The following is an 8,997-nucleotide window of genomic DNA, read 5'->3' as shown; positions in this document are numbered from 1 at the left end:
TTAGTTGAAGGTCCAAACAATCACTGTGTAGTTGGAATAGAGTGGAGATAATCCAACCAGACAAATCTACTTCCTCAAAAAAGGAAAATTGAATATATAAAGCTTCAAATCAAATGGATTTTACATAACTACAACCACCAAAAAGATGTTATACAAATTTAGAGTCCATGCAACAAAAAATACTCTAAGATTGAACATTTAACTAATGATGTTGGAGAACATCTCCTAAGGAAAGAGCTGAGTGAATCAATTGCTCAATAAACAAGAGTTGCTTTTGAGGCAAATGAATCTTTCAAAGCAATTAATGTTTTATACGTAAAAGGAAGAAAAATGAACAAACATGTATGAAACATGTAAGCATTCTAACACTATAAGTTATAAATTATAAATTAAGTATGTAAATTTTGGATGAAGATATTGAAGAACGGGTTGACGTTACAATTTTTTACTATATATTATTTTCTAAGAATTTAATTATTCATTTGTATTATCATAGATGATTATTTTTTATTTTAAACATATATTATTTAAAATATATCAATTTAGTAAGAGTAATTCAACAACGGTTCAACCACAATGTCACTATCAAACCCCAATCCGTTTGATGATTTGTGGAATTTTCATAAGATTAGTTTTTTCTTTTTTTTTTTAAAAATAAAAATTTAGATGAGGCTGAAGATTAAAGGAGACCTCAAAGATACCCAGCAAGAATCAAACGCAAGAATCGAGATCATTCTGCGGCAATAATAATAATAATAAACGAGATCATTCAGGGATGATATGCGTTTGCATGCATGTGATATTTCTAATATAAGGTATTCTTTGAAAATTTAGATATTAATTTTTTAAATATTTTAAAGTATAATTAATTTACTTTTATTAAAAACATTTTTAATAAATAAGTTACTTTTTATTTATTTTAAAATAAAATACTATATTATATAAGAATAAATATGAAAAGATTATGCTGATTGAAAAATAATTAACTATTTTATTTGAAGTGAAATTTGATTAAAAATATCTTACATTTTTGGAGAATGACAGAGAGGTCTCATTTCCAAAAGGATTCAACTTAGATTCCAAATGTCAAATTTTAAAAATTTATAAATTCAGCCCTCAATTTTGTAACTTTATTATGATAAATTTGCTATTTTTTTTTTTAAATTTTAACATGATTGAAGAATGAATAAATTTGTTTTCTTGACTAAAATTTGAAACACAAGTTACAAATTTATCACAATAAAATTACAAAATTAAAAAATAAACTTACAAATTTCTAAAATTTAATACTTAAAATTTAAGTTGAATTAATTGATTCTTTTATAACTACTTCCTCTGTTAAAAAATATAAGATATTTTTAACTAAATTTTACATCTAATAAAATAGTTACTATTTTTAAACTAACCATATCTTTTCATATTTATTTCTATTAAATACCTATAATAAACATAAAGTTATTTATCAATAAAGGTATTTTTAAAAAAATAATTACATATTAAAAAATTAAAAATATTTTATATTTTTAAATATTTAATTTTTAAAATTTTTTTTATATTTTTAAATAGAGAGAGTGTACGTTATTATCCTTGTATTTTTTATAACGGTGGAATGTAAACATTATTAGTTTTTTTTTTTTTTATTTTTCCCGCTTTCCTTTTAAAATCAGAGTGAACAGTGAAGATGCGAAAGCAAACGTGGGAAGACTGTAAATAGCATGAACGTGCAATGAGGGTTTAGGGCACACTGCGTCGATTCTTCACTTCTTCGTTTTCTCTTTGCCATCATCCTCCGGAGGCAGAGGTGACTGGCTCCATCAACTTCGGTGTCTTCATTCTCCATCTTCTCCAGCGTCTTCGCGCTGGTAGAGGTAAGGAACAAATTCCATGCGCTGCTTCCCCTGTTTCAGACTTTCTTTTCCCATCTGTTCAATAATGCTCTAGACAATGTGAAGTAAGCCTTTCTATTCCTTTAGATGTTTAGTAAGATTTTGGATCAACTAAAGTCTTAGAAATTTCATAAGAGGTATGTTATACGTTACAGGAAATATTAATATATTTGCTGCTGTATTTCATAAGAGATGAGTGATGACAGATGACTATGTAGTAAAATCACTGTTAAGGTATAGTTTGTTCAGAAAGGCACTAACTTGAAATTAGAGGAGTTGCTTTTCTAGTTTCTTTTTTGTATGATTGTTTTATGATGTGTATTTGGAAGTTGATACCTGGAATTACTCTATATCATTCTTTTGTGCAGGCAGTTCCATGATTTCCAGTTCATTACCCCGCGTATTTTCTGGGAATGATGACCTCCATTGCTTGATTCCTTGCACAGTTTCTTATGCTAAATTATTATAAAAAAATCTCTTATAATTCTGGGAAATTTAGACGATAACATTGACTTCACCTAGTTAGATAAGGCTTCTTGTTGTTTAGATGATGATAGGAAAATGTGTTGAATTACTCTGGTCCTTATTATAAGGCATCTTCTAGAAGAGATTGATGATCCTTAATATAAAACACTTGATAGGGTATTAATTAAGTTTTTCCAATATTGTCATTATTTAAACTCATGAATTATAAGAGAGAATGTAATGTAAGTTTGAAAATTTTTCATTTTAATATAGCTAAAGTTGGAAGTTTATTTTATTTTCAGACAAAATTAATGACTTAATCACCTCTCCTCAATTCTAGTGAGGCAGTTAGAGGTGCCTTGTAATAGAGATCGGGGAGAATATTTATCCTGTGTGCACATGCCTGTGTGTTTTATTAAAGCTGCAAAGTAAGATTGATAATAAGAAATCTAAATCTCAATGATGATGATGATGATGATCACAAAATCCTTTTATAACTCTACAAAAGTAATTACTAGGAGAAAATCGTTAGTGTCTATATATGTATATATTTTAGACTATAGATGCTGAAAATTAATGGAAATGACTTTCTAAGTAATTCAGATTTTTAAAATTTTTTATTATAACTATAAGTTTTGTATAGTTGGGTCATGCATCCAATATAATTGTCCCTAAAATTGCAATTTGCAAACATTTTCCTCCTTGTCAAAGTAGACCATGAGACGCCAATCAATGATGAAATGGGGAGAGCAGGAAGACAAATATATTAGAAACTGTTATTGTAACATTCTTCATTGCTTGTTTATCTTCCCATCCTCCATTGCGTTCTTCTTTTCTTTGGTGCATCCAAACCATGGCTAATTTCATTACTGTGATTGTTGTCTTACTCACTTATAGGGTTGCTCTGCCACATGGGTATATTCAATGTATAAGTTAAGAGGCAGCCTTAGCTCGTTGAGAAATACTTCATATCAACACCAAAGCAGGTATCTCAACATGAAGACAAAGGTTGAATTGGCAAAGGAGGATTGGAGGAAGAGCTTTTGAAGGTGGAAGATTGGATGGGCAAACAGAGCTTGGCTTCTCTGAACTAATGACTCCTCTTCCCACTCAGAGTTCAGTATTTCAGTGTTTCTCACTTCCACACTTATCTCTATGATTTTATGATTTGAGGTTCTAAGCATTTGATTCTGATTTTACCCACTATGGTCAGCCGTATGCTTTCCAAAAATATCTTCATTTTCTCATCCATTTGTTCTTCATCATCTTTAGTTTGTCCTCTTCTCTTTCAAATTTGTCACTTCCCTAGCTTGTTGAATAACTCTTCATTACTTAGATGTCACTATCATGAATCCCGAAATATACCAGTTCCAGTATGGTGGGATTTTGAGAATTGTAATCCACCATCTGATGTGAATGTTTATAAAATTGCTCACTGCATAAGTGAGGCAGTTAGAGCCAAAGGGATCATGGGTCCCCTTCAAATTAAGGCATTTGGTGACGTTTATCAGCTCACAAGGACTAACCAGGAGGCTCTCGCATCTACTGGGATCAAAATCATCCATGTTCCTAAAGGTTGGTCTTGTTGCTCTTATTTGTTGGGATTTGTAGTTTATTCGTATTTTTTGCCCACTTGTTTTAGGTGAGGGAAACACAGAGAATAAATGGTCAAAGCTGATTATTTCATGGAACCATTCAGATAGTGAGTGTATGTTACTGCATTTCATTTTTATTCAAAAGTTGGCGTCTCATTCACTATTTATATATTCCACTATTCTGTAATTGGGTGGCTGATTGGACTATAAAACTCGTGATCTGTCTTAATTTAGAGGCTGAATATAAGTTTCAATTTGGAAAGTAATGAACAAAAGCATGCTTTTGGCTGTGAGAGAGTGAGATAAGAGGGGAGTTTTGGTCCTTTTCTGCATCTCTCTTGTTATGCTTACAGTTCTCATGGCAATGTTTCTGTTGTATTGTTCATTATTTCTTCACATTTCAAAATTATTTTGTCTCTAACTACATGATTGCAGGTGGAAAGAATAGTGCCGATAGATCTCTTCTAATTGACCTTATGTATTGGGTTTCCCAAAATCCTCCTCCAGCTCATTTGTTTCTAATTTCTGGTGATAAGGATTTTGCAGAAGTATTACATCGTTTGAGAATGAATAACTACAATATCCTAATTGCTAGTATGGAGATTTCTAATGTTCTCTGCAGTGTAGCAACTATAGTGTGGCACTGGAATTTATTACTTAGAGGAGAAAATGTTAAGGGAAAACATTTCAATCATCCTCCTGATGGTTTGTATGGTACTTGGTATGGTCACCATGATGAACCTCTTGAAGACCCTTTCCCAGATGGAAAGAAATTTACATTTCCACGAATTGAGGAATTCCCAAAATCTATCTCAGGTTTGAACTTACGTCCAATTCCAAAGTTAGTTGTGAGGCAGGTTCATCAAATATTGAGTTCATATCCAAACGGCATCCCTTTAACATGTCTTCGAATGGAGTTGGAAAAAGCTGGTATTTCATTGCCTAAAGATTACTATGGATATAAAAAGTTTTCCCTTTTGCTTTTGTCAGTGGCATGTGTACATCTTCAGGTTGTACCTGCAGGACTTATTGCACATTACATCTCCAAAAAATCTCCTAAACCCATTGCAAGCAGTTTTGTGTCATCAACAGAATTAGTTGATAATGAGGAGTTGAATCATGTGGCTACTTCAATGGCCTCATCTCATGAACTTAGTGGGGAAGATATTCCAGAGAAAGTCAAACAGGTTGCGGATGTGACCAAGACCAAGAGTCAATTGCCTCCTAAGGAGAATGAAATACTTTGCTCTACTGATGCAAGTCAAGCTGTTGCAGAAACTGCAACTTGTCACATTGTTGGAAGCACTGAATCTGTGGTTGCCAAAAGCAGCGGTGGACACACGGAAACTCACAGCAGTACTGTTAGCAAACGTCTAACTTTCATGGGTTGGATTGGAAGTTGGTGGCCATTCAGGAAAAAAGTTCAAAACACTCATAATTTGACTGCTCACAGGAATGAGATGGTTACTAACGCTAAAGAGCCTGAGTTATTGAGTTCGCAACAGACAGTTAGTCATTATAAAGAGCCTGAGTTATCAAGTCTAAAACAGAGCTTCGGCCATTCTGAAGAGCTTCAGTCATTTGAACGGAGACAAATGGCGAGTCAATTTATGGAGGCTGGGTCGTCAGAACTGAGACAGACAGTGAATCATTCTGGAGAGCCTAAGTTATTTTCTTGTAGTTCCTTTTGGGAGGAAATGGAATCTTTTGTTTTCACCTCCAAAGGAGCAATTCTTGTCTTCCACTCAAGAAGCAGGTTGGTTAGTATAATAGTCCTTTACAGCTCATTCGAAAAATTGTAAATTTTCTATGTACTAAATGAACAATGTGTTGATAGTTGCAAGACTTTCTCAATTTTCTATGATATTCATTATATAGCCATGTGGTGAAAGAACCTCGAAGTAATGATATGCAATATCTTTTATTTAACAGGAAGGATATAGCGCTTAGTTTTCAAAAGTATGGACCCCAGGTTCTCCGCTCGCTTAGTGAAAGTGATCTACTTCTATTGGTGGGTTTTTTAATATCTGAGAAGAAATGGCTGCAGGAAAGGCCTTCTGAGGCTTTTCCTTTCCGTGTCATTCCAGGCAGAACTAGACAAAGTAACTTACGATAATCATCAGAATGTCAAGTTGATAAAAAACAGAGTATTCTTCATACTGAGGCTTCTTCACCTGCCCCTCAAAAAGAGCACGCTGAGAAGTCTAGAACTGACATGACAGCAGATGTTCAGAAACTTGTGAGTAAGATATTGAGGGAACACCCGAATGGGTGCAATATGGGTCTGATACGAACGCTCTTTCTCCAGAAGTATGGCTATCATTTAGATATTGGGAAGCTTGGTTATTCTAAGTTATCGCACCTCATCCAGAGTCTGCCTGGAGTGGACACAGAGGATGCATGTTTCTTTCCTGCAAATCGTGGCATACATGCTTCTGTTAATGAAACATCAATTCTCGAAGCACAAGAGACAAAACTAAGTGATGCAGACTACCACTATTCAGATAATGAGTTGCATGATTCATACTCTGAAGATGATTGGAAAGAATCCCCATGGGAGGAATTAGGACCTGTTTCTGTCAGAAATTCCAACGAGAGTGACCTGGAATCAAGACCAATGCAGAAACCAATAGAACTGAAGACTGCAATAGATCCTGATTATGGATATGATCTCTCTGATGATGATTGTTCTGAATCTGAAGGAGATAACTCCTGTTTAACTCAATCAGAAGTGAAAGAATCCCCATGGGAGGAATTAGGACCTGATTCTGTCAGCAATTCCAGCGAGAGTGACCTGGAATCAAGACCAAGGCAGAAACCAATGGAGCTGAAGACTGCAATAGATCCTGATTATGAATGTGTTCTCTCTGATGATTCTTCTGAATCTGGAGGAGATAACTCCTGTTTAACTCGATCAGAAGAGAAAGAATCCCCATGGGAGGAATTAGGACCTGATTCTGTCAGCAATTCCAACGAGAGTGACCTGGAATCTAGACCAAGGCAGAAACCGATAGGGCTGAAGACTGCAATAGATGCTGATTATGAATGTGTTCTCTCTGATGATGATTCTTCTGAATCTAGAGGAGGTAACTCCCGTTTAACTCAATCAGAAGGGGAAGGCCAGCCAAAACTTAACGGGGAAGACAGTTCTTTGCAAACTCTGGACTCATTGTATGACAGTCAAGGAGAGGATAGTGTGAATCCAAACGAGGTCAATACAGAAGGCAATGGTCTGACTGATGGTTTAAATCCATCAAGGATTTCCACTCCAGGTACGAGTTCAGAAATTCATTCAGGGGGCTATAATGAGAAGCACATGACCCAGAAAAACTGTTCATTTGATGCTGAACCTGACTCATACAAGAATAAGGAGCTGTCGTAGGGATATTACAATGCTTGAAAAGGTCAAATGACTTGAAGATGCCTAATTGAGGTATTCCATGAGTTCAGAATATCTGAAGTGGGGTCGGGTCCTATTACTTCGGGATAGAGATTATGGGATTCTTGTGACTTAGGATTACTAACATAGCCAGGTGGAGTCCTAGTACTTGAGAATAGACATTTGGTATTTTCAAGGGGCCTGTTTGGTTTCTATTCTCATTTTTTATTTTTAAAAACTGTTTTATATTACAGTTTTCAAAAGTGTTTTTAAAACAAAAATAAAATGAAAATTCTTTTGTTTATGTTGGTCAAAAACAGTTATAGAATTAAAAAATGGATTGGTGGTAATGGTTTTAGGCAATTAACGGTGGTGATTAATAATAGAAATTAATTAAAATAGCTATAATTTTTAATAATTAAATGTGGTACATTTTAGAAACAATAAAAATAAAATGAAAACAACTTAAAGTTGTTTCCATATTTTTTTAAAAAAAATGAAAACAATGTTAAAAACAACTAATAAAAACACTTATCCAAACAAATTTTTAAAATTTTCTATTTTTAAAAATAAAAAATGATTTTTAAAAACAGAAAACAAACATACCCCAAGTCTCCTGGCGGGGGAAATGTGGCATCTCCATGTCAGATATTGTTATGCCAGATTGAGTCTGAAGTTGGGTCCTATTCTACGGAATAGAGATTGTAGGATTTTTGTGATTTAGAATTGCTAGCATACCCATTTAGAATTAGTAACATAGGATTACTACTACAAACTCAGATGGCGGCGTGCTTCTTTCCATCACGTGCGATGCATAGCATATATAGTTTCACTGGTCATGGCACTGACCATTAGATTGAGGTTGGTTCATGTACATTAAATGGTTGCCCTTATGAGATCATATTCATGAGGTTAGTATAGAGATGATTGACAAGACTTGAGGATTTTCGGAACTAAAATGCAGATCAAACTATGAAATTCATCATTTTGTATCCCCATTTCAGTGATTAAAGTAATGAATTTATTAAAGACAGATCAACATAACTGTGAAATAAAAATGTTGGAGGGTCAACTATTTATAGGATGACGAATAGTGTGGCTTAGTCCTGTTATATGTACCGAGAGTTTAGATTATTATTAAAGTTTTAATTTACAGCAATGTCAACATTAATGTAAAATGTTCCTACTTTCTTGTTTTTCTTGGCCTGCGTCTTTCATTCATTCATTTTTTCTTTCTTCTACAATTTTCATTTTCATATTCTGTCTTTTTTTAAAAAAAAAAAATTCCTTCTCTCTCTCTTTTTTTTGTCTGCGTACCAGATCATATGACTCTGATGTTACATTAAACTTTGTTAAATTAGATATATATTATGTTTGTCTTTCTATTAAAGCACTTTGAATTTATTTTTTAATTAATTAATGTAGGACTCTTTTAATACATTCTAATAAATGTTTCTTCAAGTAAAAGTAGCATGTGATTTTATACTGAAGTGTAATTTTGTTTTCTTTTTTAAAAAAAAAAGTTGTATTGTTTGTGATTTGTGAGTACTATATCTTTGAATTTATTAACTCCGCACACAATGGTTGAAAATTAAATACAAATAATAAATGTATTTGGCTCATAGGTGTAAAATCATAAGCTTAAATCTTATTATTGATATGAAATTTTTTT

The 8,997-nt window shown here is 33.3% G+C and overlaps 1 pseudogene; it reads left to right on the top strand.

Annotated features, from left to right (window-relative positions):
* Positions 1-1,710: 1,710 nt before the first annotated feature.
* Positions 1,711-8,304, top strand: LOC129287224 (uncharacterized; annotated as a pseudogene).
* The last annotated feature ends 693 nt before the right edge of the window (positions 8,305-8,997 follow it).

This window comes from Prosopis cineraria, unplaced genomic scaffold (assembly GCF_029017545.1).
Source record: "Prosopis cineraria cultivar Desert tree isolate PC_DT_omini unplaced genomic scaffold, ASM2901754v1 PC11, whole genome shotgun sequence".
Lineage (NCBI taxonomy): Eukaryota > Viridiplantae > Streptophyta > Magnoliopsida > Fabales > Fabaceae > Prosopis > Prosopis cineraria.
The sequence above is the reverse complement of the archived record's forward strand: the minus strand, read 5'-3'. Positions and strand labels throughout refer to the sequence as shown.